The sequence below is a fragment of the Cetorhinus maximus genome, chromosome 4 (assembly GCF_964194155.1).
Source record: "Cetorhinus maximus chromosome 4, sCetMax3.hap1.1, whole genome shotgun sequence".
Classification (NCBI taxonomy): domain Eukaryota; kingdom Metazoa; phylum Chordata; class Chondrichthyes; order Lamniformes; family Cetorhinidae; genus Cetorhinus; species Cetorhinus maximus.
Window position 1 is genome coordinate 9,169,319 of NC_135882.1, and position 26,638 is coordinate 9,195,956.

The following is a 26,638-nucleotide window of genomic DNA, read 5'->3' on the forward strand; positions in this document are numbered from 1 at the left end:
ATTTGGGACTGAGACACGGAGAGATTTCTTCATTTGATCAGCAGTGTGTGAATCTTTGGAGTTGTCTACCCCCAGAGGGTTGAACACGTTCTGTCAATGAGCATATTCAAGACTGAGATTGATAGATTTTTGGGCATGGAGGGAATCCAAGGATCTGGAGATAGGGTGGGAAGGTGGAGTTGAGGTAAAGGATCAGCCATGAGGGGCCTTTGGTCTACTCTTGCTCCCAATTCTTAGGTTTTTAGAGCTATGTAGAACATTGAAAGTCAAAAGCCCAATGTAAGCACAGGGATTGATAGGCTTTTTGTAATATTAACATTTGGCCATGGTTGTGCACAAACCTGATTGGCTCCTCTAATTTGGTATTGTATCCTGGTGCCTCGATTTTAAAAAGTTCAAATTCTGCCAAGAACTCGCCCACTCTATCTCTGTAATACCTTCCAGCCTTACAACACTCCAAGGTCTCTGCGCTCCTCAATTTCCTTTACTCCAACACTTCTGGCTATATCTTCAGCTACTGAAACTCTTAAGTTTATATCAAATGTGGCTCATTTGGTAACTGCTCTCACATCTGAGTCAGAAGGTACTGTGTTCAGGTCTCACTCCAGGGCTGGAACACAGAAATCGAGACTGACATTTCAGAGTGTTAGCAAGGGACAGCTGCAGTGCCAGGGGTGCTGACTTTTGGATGAGACATTAAGCCTCATCTGCCCGCTTGCCTGGGTGTAACAGATCCTTTTGAACTATTTAGAAGAAGAATGGGGGTATCCTGACTGATATTCATCACTCAATCCAAATCACTAAAGCAGGCTATCTGGTCATTATCACACATTGCTGGTTGTGGGAGATTGCTGTGAGCAATTGGCTGACACATTCCCTACAAAACAACAGTGACAACACTTCAAAAATACTTCATTGGCTGTAAAGTACTTTGAGACATCTGATGGTCGTGAAAGGGGATAAATCTAAATCTTTCTTCTTTTGCCTGGAATACACTTCGCTATCTCTCTAACCCTCTCTGTTCCTTTATGACACTCCTTAAACCTACCTTTTTGACCAAGTCTGTCCCAATATTTCTTTATGTGGCTCAGTGTCTAATTTTGTTTGAACATGCTCCTTTAACGTGCCCTGAGGTGTTTTTACATTACAGGCGCCATGCAAATGCAAGTTGCTGTTAGCAAGGTCAGCTTTAGCAAGTTTTAAGCAAAATACTGCAGATGCTGGAAATCTGAAACAAAAACAGAAAATGCTGGAAAAACTCAGCAGGTCTAACAGCTTCTGTGGAGAGAAAAACAGAGTTAACACTTTGAGTCCGTATGACTCTTCTTCAGCTCTTCAATAAAAAAAATCTGGAATTAAAAGTCTAATGATGACCAGGAAACCATTGTTGATTGTTGTAAAAACCCATCTGGCTCACTAATGTCCTTTAGGAAAGGAGATCTGCTGTCTTTACCCAGTCTGGCCTACATGTGACTCCAGACCCACAGCAATGTGGTTGACTCTTAAATACCCTCTGAACCAGGGAAATTAGGGATGGGCAAAAAATGCTGGCATAACCAGCGACATCCACACCCCATGAATGAATTTTTTAAAATGTTAACAATATGCTTCTCTCTGCACAGATGCTGCCAGACCTGCTGAGTTTTACCAGCATTTTCTGTTTTTATTTCAGATTTCCAGCATCCGCAGTATTATGCTTTCATCGTTTGATAATTAGATTAGCATTCATATTCAAAATGACATGATTCGAAACATGTTAATTAAAGCAATGGTGATGCCGAGTGAATGTAGAGTGAAAGCTAATAGGTAACTAGTAAATTATACCATTGCAGCCAATGTCACACTGCGTTCTTATTTTAGCAATATACCCATCATCTTAGTAATGGGTATGTCTTCTTTGTAATTGTAAAGGAAGTATTTTTTTTTCCTAATATAACTGTGGGCTACTGAAGCAGGCTTATGGGGACTGTGTGTATGTGTGTGTCTAGTTTTAATAAGCTGCAGACAGCCAGACTGCAAGGTTTAAATCATCAAAAGGGTTTAGATGTAAAACAGGCATCTGAAGTGGAGATGGATAAGCTAGAATGAAGTCTCAGCAGATATAGTGTGAATGAAATTTGCATTTTTAGATAAGCTAAGAGGTTGTTTGATTTTCAAAGGGATATGATAAGATGTTTACAACTGGCAAAATAAATAAGGCAAAGCTATTAAGTTAATTTTTCCTATAAGTGCTGGCCTTAATGTCAACATTAAAGGTTTTAATATTCTGGGAAAAGTAACTTCCAAAGACAGGTTGAAACAATGGGATTTACAGATCAAAAGGGAGAAATATAGTTAAAAAAAATGGAAAGCTGTATGGGGGTGGCCGTGTGAGATCTTAAAAGGTGCACTGTGTGAAACAGACTTGTAGAAAAAAGCCTCTAGCCACCTGGAGAAGTTTGCTGTTCCAGTAATCAAGGCTGTGTTAAAAGCCTTTGGAGATCCATTGTTGAGTGAGAGGGAGAGAGAAACTGTGAAATACCTCCCTTATAGCAACAGTGGGTGCTTGTAGTAATATTGCTGGATGTTATCTAAATTAAGAATCTATTTGGACTGTTGCCTGAAAGGGGCGCGTAGTTGGGAGCCTAATTAAGTAGAAATCTTGTGAGATCTGTTATAAAACTAAACAAAACTGTCTAACTAGGCTTGAGTGTTTAAGTTTTCTTTTCTTTTGTTAATAATTGTTTTAATTTAACCTTTAAAATCTCTAAAGGTGGTAGTGGACTCATTACTTCTGAACTCAGTGCACAAACCTTCTCGTAATAAATCCAAATTGCAAAATGGTTGTGATAGCCTGGCCAAGTTTCCCCTGTGGATTTAGTCAAACTGGCAAATACCACCTGCCACATCATAACAGTAATGATTGAGAGGAGGAACTAGTAGATGCTAGCCCAGATGTTTAATGCATCAGAACAAGGTGCCCATTTATTGGACGTTATTAGTTTGCCTGGGATCTTACCGGCTTGAACGCAATGAAGTATTATCCAGATTGTTGCATTTCTGGCTACTTTTGGACAATCTTTATCTGGGCTCACGGCCAAAAAGCAGCTTCCCCAGGCAAGCTAATAACATCCAACAAAACAGACACTTTGTCCTGGTGCGTTAAACACCTGGGCTAGCATCTACTGGGTTGTATATCAGAAGCAGTCAATTCTTGGACAGTTACGCAATCCCAATTTTCTTCACCCTGCCATTGGTGAGCGTCCATTTCACCGATGCTGCCAGACCTGCTGAGTTTTTCCAGGTATTTCTGTTTTTGTCCAACATAGGCCCTCAGCTCTGCAATTCCCTCCCTAAACTGCTCTGCATATCTCTCTCTTTGCTCCTTCAGACATTCCTTAAAGCCTATCTCTTTGACCAAACTTTTGGTCACTTGACCTAATGTCTCCTTAGTTGGCTCAGTGACAATTTTTTTTTATTCTTTCATTGGATGTGGGCATCGCTGGCGAGGCATTTATTGCCCATCTCTAACTGCCCTTGAGAAGGCGGTGGTTTGTTCAATAATGCTCCTGTGAAGCACCGTGGGATGTTTGATCACATTAAAGGAGCTATATAAATGCAAGCTGTTATTGTAGTGCAGGGTGTCATTGCAGACGCCGAAGCTGGGAATTTCCTCGGGGTGGAGGTGGGCGGTGGGGTTGTGTTGGGGTGGGGGGTGGGCGGTGGGGGAGCGGGGGTGGGGGTGGTGTCCCTCCTTGTTCCACCGCTATCACTCTGCCGGAAGTGTGGTCACTCCGTCCATGCGCATATTTGTGCTTCTGTCAAAGTTATGGGCTAAGTTACAGCAGTGGAGCTATAATGGCCTCTTCCAAAGACAGAAAAACATTACCGCTAATCCAAAATTATTTCGAGCGTGAATTTTTACAAAAGCAAAAATAAATCAGTAGATGAGATTATAATACAGCATTTAGCACTGGAACATTAATCTGTTCTCTGAATCAAACACTAATGAGTCATTTTATGATTCTTAGAATCCTTTTATCAGATTTCTTTAAGGTTTTGTGCCATAAATGGGTTCTAGTCACCAGGGAGCTCTGGCTCACTAGAATGATGCTGAGGCCAAATCACATGAGCTCGAACCAGCCAATAGCTGCAATGTTTAACAAGGGGCAGAATTTTGCCCTTGGTGGGGGGTGCTCGGCGGGGGGGCGGGCAGAGGGCAGTCGGGAAGCGGACTGCCGCCCGTGATTGGCACCGCACTGCAATTTTACGCGGGCGGGCCAATTAAGGCCTGACCAGCATGGATCGCGAGCAGCAGCGCTCAGCGCTACCTGTGCGGCTGGGGGGGGAGGGAGGAGGGCGAGTGTGCCGAGCACGAACTTCACGCGTGCGCGCGAAAGAGCGCTTCCATCTCCCTGAGGCACGGAGCTGCCTCGGGGAGGTGAAGCGCTGTTTAAAAAAAACGAATGAACAAAATAAAAACGTCATAAAACATGTCCCCCTCACGTGATTCTTTCACACGGGCAGGGACATGTTTTTAATTTCAAGTGTAAAATTTTTATTTTATTTTCATTTGCTTTAGGAAACCTCATTCCACCCGTGGCTGGACAGGCAGTGAAAAAATTCAGGACAATTGTTAACTTAATGGCCTTAATTGTCGGCGGGCACTCTGCCGGCTTCGGAGCGTGACAGCCGACCTAACCATCGTGAGAGTGCGTGTTGGCATCGGCGCGCTTGGCCCACGTCAACGCGCTTTATTTCACACTCGGGCGTGTCGGGCACGCACCCGCAGGCCGAGCAAAAAAAACCCTGCCCAAGAAGTAAGGTCTTGCTGAAAACCTGAGTTAAAGACTGGCAATGCTGAACACACTCAGCAGGGAAGGTGGCGTTGTTAGAGAGGACAAGATAGAGTTAACGTTTCAGGCTGATGATATTTTGTCAGAACCCAGCCACAAGGGCTTATCTCCAATCTGAGCACCAACATGGCAGTAAAAACACCGACAACTTCCATTTCTGCAGCACCTTTACACAGTAAAACGTCCCAAAGTTTCACGGGAACATGATCGGAAAAAAAAATGAAACTGAGCTACTTAAGGCGATGCTAAGGTAAGTTTCTTGGTCAAAGAAGTAGGTTTTAAGAAGTGTCTAAAAAAGGGGAAAGATGTAAAGGAGCAGAGAGATTTAGGGAGGGAATTCCAATGCCTAGGGCCGAGGCATCTCCACCAATGGTGAAGGGCGACAGTAGCATAGTGGGAATGTTACTGCATTAGTAATCCTGAGGCCCAGCCTAATGGTCTGCAGATGTGAGTTATCCCACTAAAGCAGCTGGTTAAATTCAATTATGTAATAAATCTGAAATAATGCTGGTTTCATTCATAATGATCATGGAACCACTGAATTCTCCAAAAAAAAAACCCATCTGGTTCACTAATGCCCTTTAGGGAAGGAAATCTGCCATTCTTACTTGGTCTGGCCTGCATGTGACTCCAGACCCACAGCAGCATGGTTGATTCTTTATTGCCCTCTGAAATGGCCTAGCAAGTCACGCAGAGAGCAGTTAGGATGGGCAATAAATGCTGGCCTTTCCAGCCCCACTCACATGCCAAGGCGAATAAAAAAATCTTTTTTTTAAAAAAAAATCGAGGATGCTCAAGAGGCCAGGGTTGAGGGAGTGCAGAAAGTGAAGAGGGTTTTAGGATGGAGGGGTTTACAGGGATAAGGAGGGGCTGAGGCCATGGAGGGATTTGAAAGTGAGGATGATAAGTTTTATAAATCAAGGCATTGTCAGACCAGGGGACAAAGTAGGTCAGTGAGCAGAGAGACGACGGATGAACAGGAATGGGTCCTATTGTACAGGCAGAAAAGTTTCAGATGAGTTCAAAATTTATCTAGTAAAACACTCCAAGGTCTTTTAGTTCTGTTGAAGGGTCATGAGGACTCGAAACATCAACTTTGCTCTTCTCCGCCGATGCTGCCAGACCTGCTGAGTTTTTCCAGGTATTTCTGTTTTGGTTTTGGATTTCCAGCATCCGCAGGTTTTTTGTTTTTAACTCCAAGGTGTTTCACAGGAACTTGATTGAATAAATTTGACCTCGAGCCACACAAAGAGATATTCGGGCTGAAAGCTTGGTCAAAAAGGGTAGGTTTTAAGGAGCAACTTAGAGAGAGAGAGGTAGAAATCTGGAAAGACCTAGCAAGAAAATTCCAGAGTTTAGGGCCTATCAGCAGCTGAAAACATGACCACCGATGCCATTGACACACTGGAGCACCTTGGCTGGGAGATCAACTTAATTGGATACCAGTTCACACTTCATTCAAGGCTTGCATACCATATTAATGTCTTGCAGAGGCATAATTGGATTAGAACTGGAAACAGCTGGCTGACCTGTAGATCAAAGTGCCTGGCCTATGTTCTTCCAACCCCTCACAGCGTCCGATATCATGTTGTGAACAATAGAATGAGAAAACATCCATCTAACGTAGTTCAAAGTCATACCCCTTTCCTCGAATATAATTAAAAACATCCAGGAAAGCCCATTGTCCATTCAGAAGATAAACCATTTGAAATTTCAAAGATCCAGCTGAAAGATTAGTAAAGGCATATTTGCTGAACCCTTTCCCTCTCACAGATGCATGCACACGGCAGAAATCTCTTCCAGACAGAAGGCATTTTAAATTGTTACAATATTGAGCATTGTTACAAATGAAATGCAGGAGAAAAAAAAGTGAAGTTGCCTTTCTAACAAATTGAAGCAGGATGGACCCCAGATTCTAGATCAACGCACAGATTTCTTTATTCTTTCACGGGATGTGGGCGTCAGTGGCAAGTCCAGCATTTGTTGCCCATCCCTGTTAGCCCTTGAACTGAGGGCAGTTAAAAGTCAACCACATTGCTGGGTAAGGAAGGCAGATTTCCTCCCCCAAAAGAACATAAGTGAACCAGATGGGTTTCTGCAACAACTGATGATAGTTGTCATGGTCACCGTGACTAAGACTGGCTTAATATTCCAAATTTATTAATTGAATTTAAATTCCACCAGCTGACATGGTGGGATTTGAACCCACATCCCTAGAGCATGAGGTGGGGCCTCTTAATTACTCGCCCACTACGTGACCATCTCCCCAACATATATGAAACATCGTGCTACACACAAAACAAGTCTGCCTGAGATCCGGCAGGAGGGTGTGAATAAAATACTGGTAAAGATGACAGAGAGGGTTCGGAGGGTGGGGAGACAAATACAATTGAAGGCTTTAGAAAGAAAGGCTTGCGTTTATTTGGAAACATCTTTCATGACCACTAGGCATCCCAAAGTACTTTACAGCCAAAGATTAACTTTTAAAGTGTGGCCACTGTTGTAATGTAGGAACATTTACTAAACTATGAAAAGTCTTTGGCCTGAATTTTTTTTAGATGGCGGGGTCTCTTTGCCCACCATTCGAAGAGACGGTGGGGGGCGGGAACACGTCCCCTCCGACTCCGAGTGACCCACAACCATTTCACGCTCGAACAAGCATCGATTGGCTGCAGTTGGGACTTTTGCCCCTCACTCAGGAGCAAGTCCCGCGTTAGAGGAGCTGCTGGTCAATCTGATTGGCCAGCAGCTCTCCAGTCCCTGCAGGCACTGGAGCTGCCATGGACTGAAGAGGAAATGCAGGAGGATGCCTGAGATTAAGCTCAGGCACCAGAGGCCAACGTAAGTTCAAGTGGTCCCAGGGCGGGGAGGGTAGGGAAGGCCTGGAGGGATGTGGGGAGCAAGAAGGGGGCAATCAGAGTCTTGGGGGAGATGCCAGGGGGAGGGGGGTCTAGAGGCCACCGAACCTTAAGGAGAGGGTGCCCGACTTCAGGAGGGGGCTTCCGATGGAGGCACACCACCCCCACCCTGCCCGAGATTTAAGTCCGTTGATTTTCAGGCTTCCCCCACGCAAGTCTAATCCTCCCGAGAGCCTAAAAATTGAGGCTAGGTGGGAAATGGCCCTTAAGTGGCCAATAATTGGTAATTTATCAACTGGGGCAAAGGCGGGCTTCCGGTCCAAGGCCTTGTAAGTGTAAAATCACTGCATGGTCGGGGCAGGCGGGATTCCAGACGGAAAATAGCCATGCAAAAGTCATTTGTGCAAAGCAACTTGCATTGCTATAACAGCCTTCAGCACAGTAAAACCATAAGACCATAAGATGTGGGAGCAGAAGTAGGCCGTTCGGCCCATCGAGTCTGCTTCGCCCTTCAATGAGATCATGACTGATCTGATCATCCTCAACTCCACTATCCTGCCTTTTCCCCAGAACGCTTGATTCCCTCAAACAACCCAAAGAACTTCACAGGAGTATTATTAAACAAATGTTGACACTTATCACACAAGGAGATATTAGGACAGATGCCCTAAAGCTAGCCCAAAGAAGTAGGTTTTAAGGGGCACCTTAAAGGAAGAAGGAGAGATAGAGAGTGTAGTCATTTATTCCAGAGTTTAGGCCCAAGGCAGCTGAAGGCACAGCCACCAGTGTTGAAGCGATTCAGGGATGTGCAAGAAGCCAGAATCCAAAGAGCGCAGATATCATGGGGATTTATAAGGTTGGAGGAGGTTATAGCGATAGGGAGCTGTGAGATTCTGGAGGGATTTAAAAACAAGGATGCAAATTTATTAATCGAGACCGGACCTGGAGTCAATGAGTGAGCAGAGGAGTGATGGGTGAACAGAACCTCATGTGAGTCAGGATAGGGAGTCAGAGTCTTGCAGAATGCAGAAGGTGGGAGGCCATCCAGGTGAGCATCGGAATAATCAAATGTAGAAGAATTAGAGGACAAATTAAACTCAGTCCGAGGAGTAACTTGGTTAAAAATTGGTTATGGACCGTTTGGGAGAACATAATCATCAGTGCTCAGACTGTACTGTAGGTGTAATCAATCAAGGGGCTCAACACCAGTCTGAAATCAGACCTTGGGCCTCATTATAATATGTTGGGAATGTGGAGCCTCCAGAGGCAGCTTGCCTATTATAAGGGTTTAAATTTCAGGCCACCTGTCTCAACAGCAGTGGCTGTTAAGATAAGTCCTGCCAGAGGGTGGAAGGACAATGGGATAAAGCTGATTGCTGGCCCAAAGTGGCCTCCTGGAGCGCTGTGCAGCCAGCAGGAGCACCTTTTGGTAGGGGACTGTTGCTTACGCAGCTGAGGAGTTGAGGCTCATTGGCTTCTGTCCCTTGCCAACCAAGTTAATGGGGGGGTGGGGGGGCATTGAACCAGGCGTTGAGAGATGTGGTGAAGAGGTAGAGCTGGGTGACTTCAATGCACATGTGGAAGTTGGCCTACTGCCCGCAGCCGCCAACCCACCCCCCGCCCTCCACCACCGCCGCACCAACAAGTCCACCCATGGTTCAGCCAAAGGCAGTACTTGGAAGAGAAAGAGGATGGAACCAACATTGGATCCTTGGGGTTTTCTGTGGTGTGACAGTGTAGGGTGGGATGAGAAGCCCTGTTAGAGATGCTCTGGCTGGTGTCAAATAGATAAATGTGGAACAATTGTAGGAAAGGCTAGAACTCCTACTCCTGATCACAGTCCATTAATCCCCGACTCAAGACTGTGTAGATCAGAGGTTCCCAAACTTTGGGTCATGACCCCAGTGGAGTCGCTGAATGAGTAATTGGAGTCACGAGCTCCCGTTCCTCTATGGCAGCAATGGTGGAGCGGAGGCTCAGATGGGATAGTCCTGGATCAGCTCCAAGGGCCCTTGACATGTGTGAGTAATTTTCTTCTTGCCTTGTTCCGGCGGGTGTGGCCCTAATGAAATTAGTTCTGAGGCCCGATCACTGTCTCCAACAGAGCCTGTAAAATGATGGGTGAAATAAAGGCTGCTGCCTGTTCTCGAGCTCCCACCCTTCTGGTCTCACAACCTCTATCCTCCATCACTTTCACAGCTCAACCCCACCGCCCTCCCGCCACCCCTACGACAACCCACTGTCACTCTGGGGGTCATGGCAATTTTAAAGTGGAGGTGGTGGTGCTGTAGTGATGACGCCACTGAACAAATATGTCGGAGGCCCCGGTTAATGCCCTGGGGACTTGGATTCAAATCCCACGACGGTAGTTGGTGGGATTTAAATTCAATTAATAAAATCTGGCATATAAAGCTAGTCTCAGTAATGGTGACCATGGAACTATCATCGATTGTTGTAAAAACCCATCTGATTCATTAATGTCCTTTAGGGAAGGAAATCTGCCACCCTTACCTGGTCTGGCCCATGGGTGACTCCAGACCTACAGCAATGTGGTTGACTCTTAACTGCCCTCAGTTCAAGGACAATTAGGGATGGGCAACAAATGATAGTCTTGCCAGTAATGCCCTCATTCCATGAAAGAATAAAGGTGAAGACGGGATTTCCTCCACCATTATCAAGCAGCTTGCCTATTCTCACTGTCCATGCTAATATATATACAGTCCCAAAGGACCATAGGCATCTGCCTTCATAGCAGATATTTTTGGCTACTCATAGCTTGAGAGGCACCACTCCACACAAGTGTGGGGCAAAGATGAGGAGGCAAAGCCTCCATTATCTGCCGCAGCCAGTACAGGGAATGAACCTGCATTTGGCGTCATTCTACATCACACTCTAGCCAACTGAGCTAACCAACCACCCACATATATATAATATATACAAAATATCTAGCTATTGGAAAACAAATTGAACCTATGGAATCATATTCAAGGCCAGGAGGAAGAGAAAGAAAAATTGCACTGCATTCCTGTATTCAAAAGTGGACAGACTGACTGATGCGTTGACAACATTATCTCCAATTCTAAACGTCGGAGTTAAGTAACTGTAAAAAGCTGTAATGTAGGGAGGTCAATGACATGACCGGTTCCACAGTCACAGTTTTAGTTGCATCTTCTGTGATGGTTTTATTCAGTGATAAAGAGGCAGCGACCATTGAAGGACCTACCGATTGTGCCGTGAATTGGACACCTGACGATTGCAGTTGCCAGGAGTACCACCAATGTTAAAATAAAATCCGTGAGCTTAAAAAGAGGCCCAAATTAAAGGTGACACGCAAACAGCAGGTGAATTTTTAAAAAAACATCAGGACAGAGCTGTACCCTAGGGTTGCCAGCCCTCCAAGGCTGCCCTTGAGTCTCCAGGGATAGAAGGTTAATCCCTTGGACACTGCAGCAAGGGAGAAAATTTACTGCAACACTGAAAACAAAATCTTGTGCTTGTTTCATTTTCTTTGAGTACTTGTGTTTGTTAATTATAAAAATACCAGGGATGGGCAATAAAACTGTTCTATTGCATGGGACAGCAGGAGGCAGGAGATTGTTTGATGGGACTTCCAGTAATTTATCTCACCAGAGCGGACAATCTTACTATCCCCTCACTCCCAGAGTATCTTGATAGAAAAATACTGCTTGGATTTCCTAGGTAAATTGCTATAAGTCACCATATTTCCTCCACTGCCTGCTGCTATTTTCAGTCATTCAGCATTCCTTTAGGTGCAAATCCCCAGCAACAGGAACCTTTGCAAAACTCTGATTTGGCCTCAACTGGAGTACCGTGTCCAATTCTGGGCACCACACTTGAGGAAGGATGTGAAGGCTTCAGAGAGAGTGTCAGAAAAAGTTTTATGAGAATGGTTCCAGAGGTGAGAGACTTCACTCTGTGGATTGATTGGAGAAACTGGGGTTGGAGTTCCAAAGAAGAGTCATATTGGACTTAACACATTAACTCTTTTCCTCTCTGCACAGATGCTGCCAGGCCTGTTGAGTTTTCCCAGCATTTTCTGTTTTTATTGGAGAAACTGGGGCTGTTCTCCTTAGAGGAGGAATTAAGGCTGAGAAGAGATTCAATAGAGGTGTTCAAAATTGTGAGTGCTCTGGACAGAGATACAGAGAAACTTTTCCCCTTAGCAGAAGAGTGAACAACCAGAGGATCCATATTAAGTAACTGCCAAAAGAACCAAAGGCTACACGAGGAAAAATTCTTTCACACGGCAATGGTCACAATTTGGAGCGCACTGCTTGAAAGAGTTGTGGAGGCATTTTCAGTCAGAGTTTTCCAAAGAGAATTGGACAAGTACCTTCGGGCATATGAATTAGGAGCAGGAGTAGACCATTCGGCCCATCGAGCCTGCACTGTCAGTCAATAAGATCACCTGACTGAGGCCTCATCTCTACATTTCGCCAACCCCCGATAACCTTTGGCTCCCTTGTTAGTCAAGAATCTATCCATGAGCAAATCAGATTGGCTGGCAGCTCTCTAGGGCGGGGCTTCCTCCCAGATGGGCACAGAAATCCCACTCTGCAACAATTAAGGCTGCTCCCGGTGTAACATCGCTGTGGGACAGTCAGGTTTTGGGTGGACGGGCTGACAAGTTTTCAGCCAGGAGACGGGGAACACGCCTTCCATAAAACCCAGCCCCCGGATTCAGAGCAGGAAGAAATGTTTCAGGGAGGGGAGGAAAGTTTGGTGTGGTGCGGTGCGCTGGCAGTGCAGAGGTGTGGATCTCACCCACAGGAGCACCAGGAAGGACATAACCTGACCCAGGCAGAATTCCTCCAGCCTGTCTAATGGGAGCTGCCTTCATCGCCTGTGACTGAACAGGGAAGCTGTCGCCTATTAGTGCTGGCTACAGGATCTTGATCTGCAGACGGGCTCCAGCATGAAGCTAGGGAACAGCCCTACCGTTACAGGGAAAGTCACCATCCTCCAGCACTCTAATGCCAACAGGTCCTTTCAAGCAAGCACTGGCAACTTTTGCCAAATCAGCCAGAGGTCAAGCTCATTGAACTTTTATTTGCCAGAAGCAATGCATTGTCTGTGATAATCACCGAATCTGTGCCGACTAGCTTGCCAGCTACCTGATGGGGGTGGTGAGGATTGCTCATTTAAAGGCACTCGTTGCCTGATTGAGGGGCCTGGCATCAGGAAGGCCAGAATCCGCTAAGAGCCACTCCACTGCCCATGCTGCCGACACCCACTCCCCTGCGATCACCGGCCCGTGAACCCCCTGCTCCCACCATCACTCTCCTGTGGCCTGGGATTCAATGACAATCCTGGGCCTCGTGTGTACATGCAGCAGCCTCCGATGGTGCTGCCATTCAACAGAGCTGCCAGCCTCTGATTGGTTGGCAGCTCTCAGTGGGCAGGGCTGCTACCTCCAGGGTCCGAGATCTCGGGGAAGGCCCTCTGCTGTCCACTTAAGTGCCTGATTTGTGCATGATGTGGTGGACCTTCCCAAGAAGAGGTGACACGGGACCGTCACCAACGGGTGAGACCCCTGTAGTCTCCATTAAACCCAGCCCCTGGTCTACACAACCTGTTCTCCTGAATTAACCCTTTTAGCTCTGGTATCATTCTGGTAAATCTGTGCTGCACCCTTTCCAAAGCCAAATATCCTTATGGAAGGCACCTCCAGAGAACCACTCCTGAAAAGAATTGTTTCAGTCTTTGTGAGCCATAACTGGACTTTCAAGCTAATCCATCCCATATTAAAGGATAGTTTGAAGTAGGAAGGAATGCTAGGACTTGAGGCATTGAAACATTAAGACATTGAAACATTGAATATACTACAAAGGCCTAAGAAATTATGGATTGGTGTGACAAGCTTTTCAGTGAGTAGCTGATTCCTACATACTAGGGAGGTCAATCCATAATTTGCACTAAACCACTTGGTCAGCAGGAATACCATTAGGAGCGTACGTATGAGCATATGAATTAGGAGCAAGAGTAAGCTGTTCAGCCCCTCAAGCCTGCTCCACCATTTGATAAGATCATGGCTGATCGGAATATGGCCCCAATTCCATACTCCTGTCTGCCCTCCATAACCCTTGACTCCCTTGCCTATCAAGCATCTATCTAACTCAGCCTTGAATAAATTCAATGACCCAGCCTCTGCTGCTATCTGAGGAAGTGACTTCCAATGACCAATGACCTTCTGAGATAAAAAAAAATTCTCGTCATCTCAGTCTTAAATGGATGGCCCCTTATTTTTAAACTGTGTCCTTTAGTTCTAGTCTCGCCCATAAGTGGAAATATCCTCCCAGCATCCACCCTGGCAAGTCCCCTCAGAATCTTATATGTTTCAATAAGATTACCTCTCATTCTTCTAAACTCCATTGGGTATAAAACCTGTTCCACCTTTGCTGCTAAGATAACCCCTTCACCCTAGGAATCAGGTGAATGAACCTTCTCTGAACTGCAGTATTGGGAACCAGTGGCCTAGGTTAAAGGAGGGAAGTATCAGCCAGAGTTCTTGGTCTTCTGAGCTACTTTGTTGTAATTTTGCTAGAAACGTATGTGGGTGAATCTCCAATGAGAGAAGGAACAGACTTAATTGTCATACCTGAATGGCCAAATGACCTGTGAGCACTCAGGACTCACCAAGAAAATGACAACCCATAAAATGTTACCACAGCAAGATTGAACTTATAGAACATAGAGTCATTACAGAGTCGGCCCATTGTGTCCATGCTACAAGGAGAAAATTAGCAAAATAAAAGCATGGAATGAGAAAAGACCAGTTGGCCTGTCAAGCCAGTTCCTTCTCTAGGTCATGTACAATCCATTCTATCATTGGTTCCGCCCAACGCACTTCAGGTTCTGATTCTAAGGTGGTACTTGAAAGGTTGGATGGATAGAGTATTTGGAGGTTTCTGCACTCCCTCCGATACCTCAACTTCACCTCTGCATGTTCCCGACAAAGCCTCTCGATATGTCCAGTGCCTTTCCAAATGAGCCTTCTCCATTCTGGGTGGCCATGAGCCAGGGTCTCCCATGAGTTGGCCGGGATGTTTGACCTCTTCAGGGATGCATTGAGGACATCCCTAAAGCATCTCCACTGTCCCCCTGGGAGTCTCCTGCTATGATCGAGTTCCGAGTTGCTTCAGGAGTCTGGTGTCAGGCACCCGAATGACATGCCCTGTCCAGCGGAGCTGGTTTTCAGTGATTAGCACCTCAATGCTAGGCTTGGGAGCGTCCTCTCAATGAAGGCAGACATAGATGACGAAATTCATTACCCCTTCAAAGTGCCAGCTCAGCCTTCAGCTGACTGAGGAAGAGTATTTGAGGACCAGGATCTCAAACCCAAGACTAAGGTCATGGTTTACCGGGCAACAGTGATCCCCGTGCTCCTATATGCTGCAGAGACTTGGACAACCTTCAGCAGGAACCTCAAAGCACTGGAGAAGAACCACCAGTGGGGCCTTTGCAAGATCCTTCAAATCATGTGACAAAAAGGGCGATCCAACAGCAGCTGAATTTACAACCTACGTTAAACATCCTTGAAGGAAATACAGCTATCAAAATAAGTCAGTGGGAGACATCAAGTCCTTAATAGCAAAAAGAAGGTAGGAAAATAATAATCTACCTTATCTAAATGAGATTTATCAATTGCTTCAATCAGTATTGTAATAAATTGGCACTACGACAGTCAACATTGCATTTTATTTTATGTGAAAAATGCAAAGTAATAGTAATTACCATAAATCCTGGGTTACCTTGATAATTTAATCAGTGGAAACCTGTAAAACATTACCCTACGGAACAGGATCCAGGTGAATGAGTCTTCTTATAGGGAAAACCTTTCACCCCATTGGGGGGGGACATGTGGGAGTGGGCGCGGACGGGAGCGCCTCTAATCGGCGTCCCCAATTGGGGGCGTGCCGCCATTTTACATGGGCTGGCCAATTAAGGCCCGTCCAATGTGATGTTCGCCAGGAAGCGCTATGCACTCCCTGTGCGGGCGGGGTGGGGTCCCTCAGCCAGGAGCGCGCTCTTTCGCGCGCATGCACATGAAAGAACGCACTGATCTCCCTGAGGCTAAGCGCTGCCTCAGGGAGATCGGCTCCGAATTAAAATTTGCAGTAAAAATGATAGGAAATTTCCCTGACACCGTCACGTGAGTTGGGACACGTCCATAACTTTAACTGAAACCTTTATCAAAAATTTAAACAGCCTCATGAAACCTCATCCCGCCGGTGGATGAGGTTTTGTGCTTTTCCTGATGCCCACCAGGGCTCCTGGCCTGCCCCACCAACCTTAAGGTTGGACGGGCAGGTCCATTAATGATTTTAATTTGTTTTTCGATGGTCTCAATAGGCCGTTGACCGGTCGGTGGGTACACAGCTAACTCAGTTCCGAGTTCCACCCGACGTCATCCCGCGTCGTTTTACGCTTTGGCGAGTGGGCCCCGCCCCCGCTGGCTGACTGGAAGACCCTGCCCATAGTGTCGCACCACAGTTTAGCTCTTAAAATGGGCAGGAGCAAGGACTCATTTGGATTCGACTCATCCCCCTTAATGATAAATTGGAATCATTTTAATCAAAAGGCATGATCCTTTTGTCCCTCATGAGTCACCGTTGTACCTCCCATTGTACTACTCCTCAAACGAACTGCAAATAAACAGAGGAAATATGGGTAAAATATCCCAGGATGCTTAGCATGTTGCGTACTTGAATCCCGCTGTTCTGACTGTGTGCGAAAGGAAATGCACTCATTTCTGCTGTTCCTGTGAAGCCTCCCACTAAAAGTCTCACTAATCTTTTGTTCCTGCGTATTCTACTTTACAACCACTCACTTCAGACTAACTTGGGAATAAAAGTTTTGCTTGGAACTTCCCCTTTTGTAGCATTATGACCTCTTGCCGTGAGGATTGCTTCTCCCGAACTGCTGACCCCATTACTGAAATTATTAGAGCTAAATTTCGGAATATTACAACAAGAAAAGACCTGCTCAAAATGCTGTGCAAGGTTGGTGCCCAGCGGAGCGGTACAGCAACTACACTGATACTTTTGAATAGTCTTGATAATTACAGCCATAAAGTAATCAGTGACGTTCTAAATGACATTGTCCCTAAATTCCATGAATGGGCGTGGTTGTCTTGGACTAGAGTAGCCAACGAGTTGTTGGGAGTCTCCCTTGGATGCTCTGGTCTCTGTTGTCGGAAGGCGTGAGGTGCGGTTAGATTAGGCCTGGGCTTTGAACACCTGACAAGTTTCTTCACGTATTTCCAGGCAGTTCCAAGAACAAACATAACTAGGCAAATGTGCTCCTCTCTCCAGGTGTCAGCTCTGGCTCAGTTTATAGTTCAAAGTTTCTGGATCCAAGGCCTGCTCCAGACCAGCGTACAAAAATCAAAGCTGATATTCCAGTGCAGTAATGAAGGACAGCTGCACTGTCAGAGCTGCACCGTCTTTTTAGGTGGCACATTGAACTGAGGCCCTGTCCACCCTCTAAAGTAGGCATGGGCCTGAATCTTCCACTCGGCGTGCGGGGAGGCGGGTCCCGCTCGCCGACGTGTAAAATGACGCGGTGACGTCGGGCGTGCGTGCGTCCCAACGTCCACGGCGCGTCGTTCCGACCTTCAGTTCAGCGGGCACACACCAGAGTCAGCTGCACACCAGCCGAACTGTCAAAGGCCTATTAAGGACGTTAATGAACTAATTGAGGTACTTGTCAGGGCTGCCCGTCCAACCTTAAGGTTAACGGGCAGGCGAAGAGCCCAGGCGGCCTTCGCATTTTTCTTGGAACTTCATCCATGGGCGGGATGAGGCTTCATGAAGTGTTTATTAATTAAATAAAACGTATTATGAAAATTCATAAACATGTCCCAGCTCATGTGACACTGTCGCACGAGGGGACATGTCTGAATAATTTCACTTTTTTTCCCACATTTTTATGACTTTTCTTAATCCCCCTGAGGCAGCTCTGTGCCTCAGGGAGATTTCTGCGCTCTTTCACACGCTTGCGTGGAAGAGTGCAGGCCCTGACTCTCCATCCTTGCCCCCTCCCGCACAAAGAGTGCTCAGCGCTTCTGGGTGTGAGTCACGCTGGGTGGGCCTTAATTGGCCCGCCCACGCAAAATGACGGCGCGCAGCCACACCTGCGTCCACTTCCGCCCAGCCCGCCCGACAGGGAGAAAATTCTCCCCATAATAAACAGCGGCTTGATAGCACAGAGTTTGAATATTACCGAGAAGAGAGACATGTTGCTGAAGCTTTTCATCCTGCATTCATCAGGGACTTGCCAACCAATCAGCCAACCTTTTTTCCTGTAGTACCACTTGTTGTGATTGTTTGAAATTTGGCATCCTTGCATTTGTCCTGATGAGTGTAAGGTGAAAAGCTTTGGCAACGTGAGTCTCTTTTTGGCAGTAGGCATAAATCAATGCCACTATTTCAAAGAAGAGCAGGGTGGTTCTCCCCAGTGTCCTGGCCAATATTTTTCCCACGATCAAAATTGCAAAAGCAGATTATCTGGTCATCATCACATTGCTGTTTGTTGGAGCTTGCTGTGTGTTAATTGGCTCTTATGTTTCTTCCATTACAGCTGCACTTCAGAAGGACTCCATTGGCTATAAAGCACTTTGAAATGTCCTGTGGTAGTGAAAGGTACTATATAAATGCAAGCCTTCCATTCCTTTGGAGAAATTTGATGTAAAACAATCATATATTATTGAAGTACAAAGTTGTAAACTGTAATTCTCGTACCATTACAGCTCTGGTAATCTTAGCTGACACAGACAGGCAAAACAATCCTAAAATAAAAATACCTGGAAAAACTATCCTTCTGGTTCATTCCCCGAACTCTCAAAAACGTAAGTTAGATTTATTCCAAACAAAACATGAAACACTGGTTTATTTGCTGGCAACTCTTGCGCTGCTACTGAGTCATAACATTATAAACAACTGAGCGTGGCCTCAGCCTGTAGAGAGCAGGCTCATGCATGAAGTCACCCAATGTCATCCACGAGAAGAATACAGAAGCGAGAAGCTGATTTTCTCCACAGCCTGTCATGGGACACGAGCACACAGGCTTGACATGAGAAATGATAATACAGTTTTTGCAGAGGGGCCATTGGTCCCTTACCTCGGCGTTCTGTTATCTATTTTAAAGGGACGGCTACAACAAAATCTTTAAACCTATTTTTCCTTTTCTACGGCACATTCATTCGTAACATGGCTTTAAGGACATAGGCGTTCACCCTTTCTACAAATTTGTCCTCTCGTTTATCTTTTTATCATTACTTGAGTTATGTCTTAGGTTCTATATTCCATTTCACAATTCAGAAAGACATGGCGAGGAAGTCTGCGGGGGCCCTTTTATTCCTAAAATCATACAGCATAAGGGAGGCCATTCAGCCCATCTTATTTACGCCGACGCTATGAAACACTATCCATTTAATCCCACTCCCCTGCTCTCTATCCACAGCCTTTCAAATGTTTCCTTTTTTAAGTATTTATCTAATTCCCTTTCAAAATTTACTAATGAATTTGCTTCCAACACCCTATCAGGCAGTACATTCCAGATCATTGTTACTCATTTGAGTAAAACAAAACTCCTCCTGTCCCCCTAGAATTATTGCCAGCTATGTTAAACCTCTTACCTCTGGCCACTAACCCTCCTGCAAGCGGAAGCAGTTTTTTTTTGGGATACTGAAGTAATCAAGGGATGTGGGGATTGGGCAGAAAAGTGAAGTTGAGCTAGAACATTGGCCATGATCTCATTGAATGGTGGAACAGACTTGAGGGGTCACATGTCCTACTCCTTGTAGTATTAGGGTGCTCAGGGCCGATTGGGTTAATGTGTGGGGACTGGAGAAACGGTGCTGCCCGCATGACGATGTAAGGGAGTCACATGACTAATAGTCCAGAAGGAGAATGCTCATGGCTCAGACTGAGTAACACCTAGGCCGGGATTTTCCGGCCCCCACCCACGGTGGGACCCAACGCGGATGGGATGGAAATTTTTGAGAGGAGGTCAAACATCCATTGACCTTAGGCAGGAATTTCCGGTCCCGCCCAAATATCCCAGCCCTAGTCTTGTACATCTGTAAATAGTTATGTCGATCCAATAAACAGTTATTGTTCAGACATATCTATGTCTCCGCTACCTTCCTTAGCCAGTCAAAACCAACATACAACACTCCTGTTCCTACTTCTTATGTTCCTATTTTCCCTATCAAAACGCCTCATCGTTTTAAAAACTTTTATTAAATCTTCCCTTAAACTTCTCTGCTCTGCAGAGAACGCTCCTTCTCCTGTCACTCCATATGGCTAAAGTCTCACCATTCCTGGCACCTTTCTGGTAAATTTTACACACGAATTAGGAGCAGGAGTAGGCCACTCGGCCCCCCATGAGCCTGCTCCACCATTCAATAAGATCACGGGGCAGGATTTTCCAGCCCCTCCCACCGCCGGGATCATCCAGTTCTGCTGACAGTCAGTGGGCTTTTGGCTGAGCTGCCCAATCTCCTGCGGTGGGTCCCGCTGCAAGGGGGCTGGAAAATCCTGGCCTATGGCTGGCCTGATTTTAACCTCAACGCCGCATTCCTGCCTACCCCAATAACCTTTCACCGGCTTTGCTTATTAAGAATCTATCTGCCTCTGCCTTAAAGGTATTTGAGGACTCTTTCTCAACTACCTGTTGAGGAAGAGAGCTCCAAAGCCTCACAACCCTCCGAGAGAAATTTGTTTTCCTCATAAACGTTGCTGCTTGCCGGCGAGATGTGGTAGCAGAGCAAGGTGCCATTTGCATCACTCTGTCGTGTGGCGCAAATGATGCGATGATCGCTGTGCTGCGCACAGTCATTCTTTCGAAAACAAACTCTCCTCCATTTCTGATCATGGAGTCATTCTGGGTAAGTTTCTCTGGGGGCCAGCCCTGCTACCTCACTCTTCTCATCATCGGCAAGCCTCGGTAGTGAGTGTCATCAGACTTTACAACCGTGGAGCGCTCAGTCGTATATTCCCCCAGTGTCCATGCAATCTTCAGAATAGCAGGTCAAGAGGGAAGTCCCCCAGCCCCATTCCAATTCTCCCTCCCAGTCCAAAAAACGCTGAGGCAAATTGCTACCTTAAGTAAGACTGGGTAACACAACATAAACGAGGGGTCAAAGCTACGGTTCGTCATTAAACAAAAGAAACTTGTTTCATGAAGTTAATGCTATTTGAAGATCTCTTCTAAACGTCAAAAAGGGTGAAAACTGCAGGAGGAAGGGATTGTGGTGAAAAAAATAAATTATTGGCAATGGTGGGGCTAATTCTTCTCATCAGAAATGAATTGCAGATGTGGTCATACCCAACTCTGGACAGTGCCGTTGATAATAATGGTCAGTGCTGGGAAATTATCCTGTCCCATCACAGTTGTAACCTATTGCCCTCGGACAACATTTGCCATTTCCTGAAACTGTATTTGTTTTGACACTTTACTGCATTCAATCCAAATACGAATAGGAAACTACAAATAGATGTATTTAAGTGTGATTTTAGTCATTATTTGGCCAAAGGTGACATTTACTATATAATAACTATGTTACCTGACCTGAGAGTGCTGTGTTCAAGTGGCTCACTTCATTGTCCAGCCTTTTACTTCCCCATCAGGAAGTCCAATATTTTAACACTGTAGAAATCGAGCTTTCTGATCTTAGACAGAATTACTACCATCAGTCACACCCCCCAACACTCTGAGATTAAAGTTAGAGAGAATTAGCATTAATTTTAATGTAATTGCGGTTCTGTCTGTTTTAATGGACAGAATGATTTATACAAAAAGTACCCCCTCCTAGATGGTCTCTTTTATGTTAACTGCTTGAGATTTTAAAGGACTTCCTAATGGCTGCACTGTTTCTTTACGTACCCAGGTGCTACACCGTTCCCATGAAGTATTAGGTGATAAGTGGGGGAAAGGGAGAAAAAAATATTTTTGAGCTTATTTGAAGAACATTCAGATACTGCTTTCCTTTAGAAAGCATGCATATGTACCGCATGGTGCTCAAAGGGTTAAAAAAAAACTTGGGGGGAGAGGAACTAAAAAAGAAATGCCCCAAAGCCAATAATGGTCAAATGCGATCAGCAGTTTCAAGAGATTGTCCCACCCGGTGAATGATGGTGGCTCTGTAGTGGATTGAATTCAATTTCGAGCACAACGAGAGCTATTTCAATGGGTTGTACCTTTGGGTCATAAAGGTTTAACCAGCGAGTTACTGAATCATTTTAAAGTGCATGACAATTAAGTGGTTTGATCTTTTTATGTAATAAATGTCCTGGAGCTTGGAAACTGCACTACGTTTCTATCATCTTGCTCTTCAGGTCAAGCAGGTTTAGAAAGTGAAACAACGTGAATGGGTTGTTTTAATTTAAAAGGGTTAAGACACACCGCCAATTCCGTCAGGATACATTGGCCAGAATTTTCCAGCCACCTTGTGGCGGGGCCGGTGAGCCACTGAAATCTCCGTTCACGTCGGCCGGACCGGAAGATCCCATCGGCGTTAGGGACTGGAAAATTCTGGCCATTATATCCGTAGGATAATGGCAGGCTGTGATTGTGTAATGTCCTTTATGCGCCTATAGTAGGGTCAATAATTGGGTTTTGTTCTTCCACAACTCTTCCACATTTAATGGTGAAGAGAAATATTCCTTAAGATCAATTTTCTAGGGGGCTTTCCGTGAGATTTGTTACCTACGTTATCTACTATAATTGTTATCCCACGTTATAGGGCTAAGGGCAGTGCTAATAGTTTCTCCCCTCCAGCGGGTGAATGGATTGCACATTCTAGGTGGATGGAGGTGAAATTTGGGGCCAACGCCCAATTATGCCAAGACCCCACCCTTTCCCATCATCCACGGCATCAAAGGGAAGACTGAGGGGTGATCTGATCGAGGTGTACAAGATTATGAGGGGCATGGACAGGGTGGATAGGGATCAGCTGTTCCCCTTTGTTGAAGGGTCAGTCACAAGGGGGCATAAGTTCAAGATGAGGGGCAGGAGGTTTAGGGGGGATGTGAGGAAAAACATTTTTACCCAGAGGGTGGTGATGGTCTGGAATGCACTGCCTGGAAGGGTGGTGGAGGCGGGTTGCCTCACATCCTTTAAAAAGTACCTGGATGAGCACTTGGAACGTCATAACATTCAGGGTTATGGGCCAAGTGCTAGTAAATGGGGTTAGGTAGGTAGGTCAGGTGTTTCTCACGTGTCGGTGCAGACTCGATGGGCCGAAGGGCCTCTTCTGCACAGTGATTCCGTGTGATTCTGTGAAATGTGGATCGGTGGGTCTCTCGCCTCTCAGTCACAAGGTTAAGGGTTCAAGTCCCACTCCAGAGACTGGAGCATTAAAACCTAGGCTGACACTCCAGTATTGTACTGAGGAAGTGCTGCACTGTTGAAGGTGCCAGCTTTCTGGTGAAAAGATAGACCAGGGTGCTGTCTGCCCTTTCTCAGGTGGAGAAGATAAAAGACCCCATGGCACTATTTCGAAGAGCAGGGGAGTTTTCCCTGGTGTCCTGGCCAATAGTTATCCCTCAATTGACATCATAAAATACAGGTTGGGTGGTCATTATCGCATTGCTGTTTGTGAGAACTTGCTGTGTGCAAATTAGCTGCTGCTTTTCCCCCATTACAACAGTGACAATAGTCCATAGTGTGCTCCATTGGCTGTAAAATGCTTTGGGACATTGTGAAAGGCGCTATATAAATGCAAGCCTTTCTTTTCTTATTATCAGAAACTCCACAGGTCTTAGGGACAGGCACAGAATGCATCTGCCTCCAAACGGACGGGGATATCATGAGACCATGCAAAGCAGAAAACTTACACTGAGCAACCAAAAGTAACCAAAACTTGTTATAGGCAGCAAAAAAATAAACGAAAGTTCATGCAATACCTTGGGCAGAATCTCCTGCTCCGGAAATAAATCCTGTGGCGGGGGATGGGAAGTCGGAGGGACTCCCAAGGCAGAATGTAGCAGGTAAGCCCGCCGAGCCATGCAATGTTCAGCTCATTAATGATGCAGTCACAAGGTTCACATCAAATTTGGTGGCAGGTCAGACAGGAAGTTGGCCATCCCGCCGCCATGTCTAGCCGCCATATTTAAAAGGCACCACCACCCCCCCCAACCCCCCTTCCCCAGCCTTACAGAGTTGCCCTTCCCGGGCACCACTCTTGGAGAGTTGCCCTTCCTCACATAACCCAACTTGCAGAGTTGCCCTTCCCAAGACACCCCCCCCCCTTGTAGAGTTGCCCTTCTCCGGGCTACCCCCTCACCCCCTGCCCCAGCCTTGGACCTCGCCTCCCGACCAACACTTCCTTCGTGTCTTCCAACAACCCGCTTGCTCCGTGTGCGTGCCCTCAGCCGCACGATATGCTGCCGGCACTCGGGGGTGGAGTGGTGTGAATGGCGAAGACAGCGTCCAGTGGCAGGTAAGTGAGAGAGATCTCCCCGCGCGGGGTGCACGCCAGGTTTGCAGTTCGGGAAACAGTTCCCGTTGGCGGGGGTGGGTGGGGGGGGGTGGTGGGGGCAGAAGATTTCACGGGGGCGCAAGATTCCGGTCTGTAGCCCCGTTAATGAGCACCCATGACATGAAAATCACGATCCCGACGGTCACCAGCGGGAAAGGTGACCCGTCATGAACCCGCCGTGAAAGTGCTGAGGGGAAGATGGCGACTTGTTTTCCCGCTGGCAGATTTTCGACTTTTGGTCTCACTCCAAATTTTCCGGACCTGCCCGCCACGATCCCACTGCTGGTGGGACCGGAAAATCCCACCCCTCATGTTTTCATCACTCGGTGTGGCTTTTAGCTTTATTAGTGCCATATGGTAGACTGTTTTTAACACCTGCAAGACACATTCAGTGACAGTAAATTACTGCTTCATAAAATATATGCTAAAGGCTAACTATCTTCATTTTAACCAGTGGTTTGCTTTCACTGGTATTGTTTCAGTAAGTGGCTGAAGATTGCCATAAAGCAGGGTTTACGCTTATCTGAGGTAACCTTGCAGGCAGTGCCTCCTGTTTCATTGATTGCCTTACTATCTTGTCCAGTATGCAGTATGGAATGGTTTGCTATGCACAGTAGAAGCATCACAGGCAAAGGTCTCAAAGACTGAGTACAGTATAGTCAACCTGAAATAAGACCATAAGACATAGGAGCAGAAATTAGGCCATTCGGCCCATCGAGTCTGCTTCACCATTCAATCATGGCTGATAAGTTTCTCAACCCCATTCTCCCACCTTCTCCCCGTAACCTTTGATCCCCTTACCAATCTATCTCAGTCTTAAATACACTCAATGACCTGGCCTCCACAGCCTTCTGTAGCAATGAATTCCATAGATTCACCATCTCTGGCTAAAGAAGTTTCTCCTCATCTCTGTTCTAAAAGGTCTTCCCTTTATTCTGAGGCTGTGCCCTCGGGTCCTAGTCTCTCCTACTAATGGAAACATCTTCCCCACGTCCCCTCTATCCAAGCCTTTCAGTATTCTGTAAGTTTCAATCAGATCCCCCCTCATCCTTCTAAACTCCATTGAGTATAGACCCAGAGTCCCCAAACATTGCTCATATGTTAAGCCTTTCATTCCTGGGATCGTTCTCGTGAACCTCCTCTGGACCCTCTCCAGGGCCAGCACATCCTTCCTGAGATACGGGGCCCAAAATTGCTCACAATATTCTAAATGTGGTTTGACCAGAGCCTTATAAAGCCTCAGCAGCTCATCCCTGCTTTTATATTCTAGTCCTCTCGAAATAAATGCCAACATTGCATTTACCTTCCTAACTACCGACTCAACCTGCAAGTTAACCTTAAGAGAATCCTGGACTAGGACTCCCAAGTCCCTTTGCACTCCAGATTTCTGAATTCTCTCCCCATTTAGAAAATAGTCTATGCCTCCATTCTTCCTACCAAAGTGCATGACCTCACACTTCCCCACGTTGTATTCCATCTGCCACTTCTTTGCCCATTCTCCTAACCTGTCCAAATCCTTCTGCAGCCTCCCCGCCTCCTCAATACTACCTGTCCCTCCAACTATCTTTGTATCATCTGCAAACTTAGCCAGGATGCCCTCAGTTCCTTCATCTAGATCATTAATGTATAAAGTGAAAAGTTGTGGTCCCAACACTGACCCCTGCGGAACTCCACTAGTTACCGGCCGCCATCCTGAGAAGGACCCCCTTATCCCCAATCTCTGCCTCCTGCCAGACAGCCAATCTTCTATCCATGCTTGTACCTTGCCTCTAACACCATGGGCTCTTATCTTTCTGAGTAGCCTCCTGTGCGGCGCCTTGTCAAAGGCCTTCTGGAAGTCCAAGTAGATAACATCCATTGGCTCTCCTTTGTCTAACCTACTCGTTACCTCCTCAAAGAATTCTAACAGATTTGTCAGGCATGACCTCCCCTTGATGAAACTGTGCTGACTTTGCCCTATTTTACTATGCACTTCCAAGTATTCTGAAATCTCATCCTTAATAATAGACTCTAAAATCTTACCAACGACCGAGGTCAGGCTAATCGGCCTGTAATTTCCGGTCTTTTGCCTCACTCCCTTCTTCAACAGGGGGGTTACATTAGCGATTTTCCAGTCCTCTGGGACCCTCCCTGACTCCAGTGATTCCTGAAAGATCACCACTAACGCCTCCTCTATCTCTTCAGCTATTTCCTTCAGAACTCTGTGATGTAATCCATCTGGTCCAGGTGATTTATCCACCTTCAGACCTTTCAGTTTTCCTAGCACCTTCTCCTTGGTAATGGCCACCATACTCACCTCTGCCCCCCCGACTCTCTTGAACTTTGGGGATGTTACTCGTGTTTTCCACCGTGAAGACTGACGCAAAATACCTATTCAGTTCCTCCGCCATTTCTTTGTTCCCCACTACTATTTCTCCAGCGTCATTTTACCAGCGGCC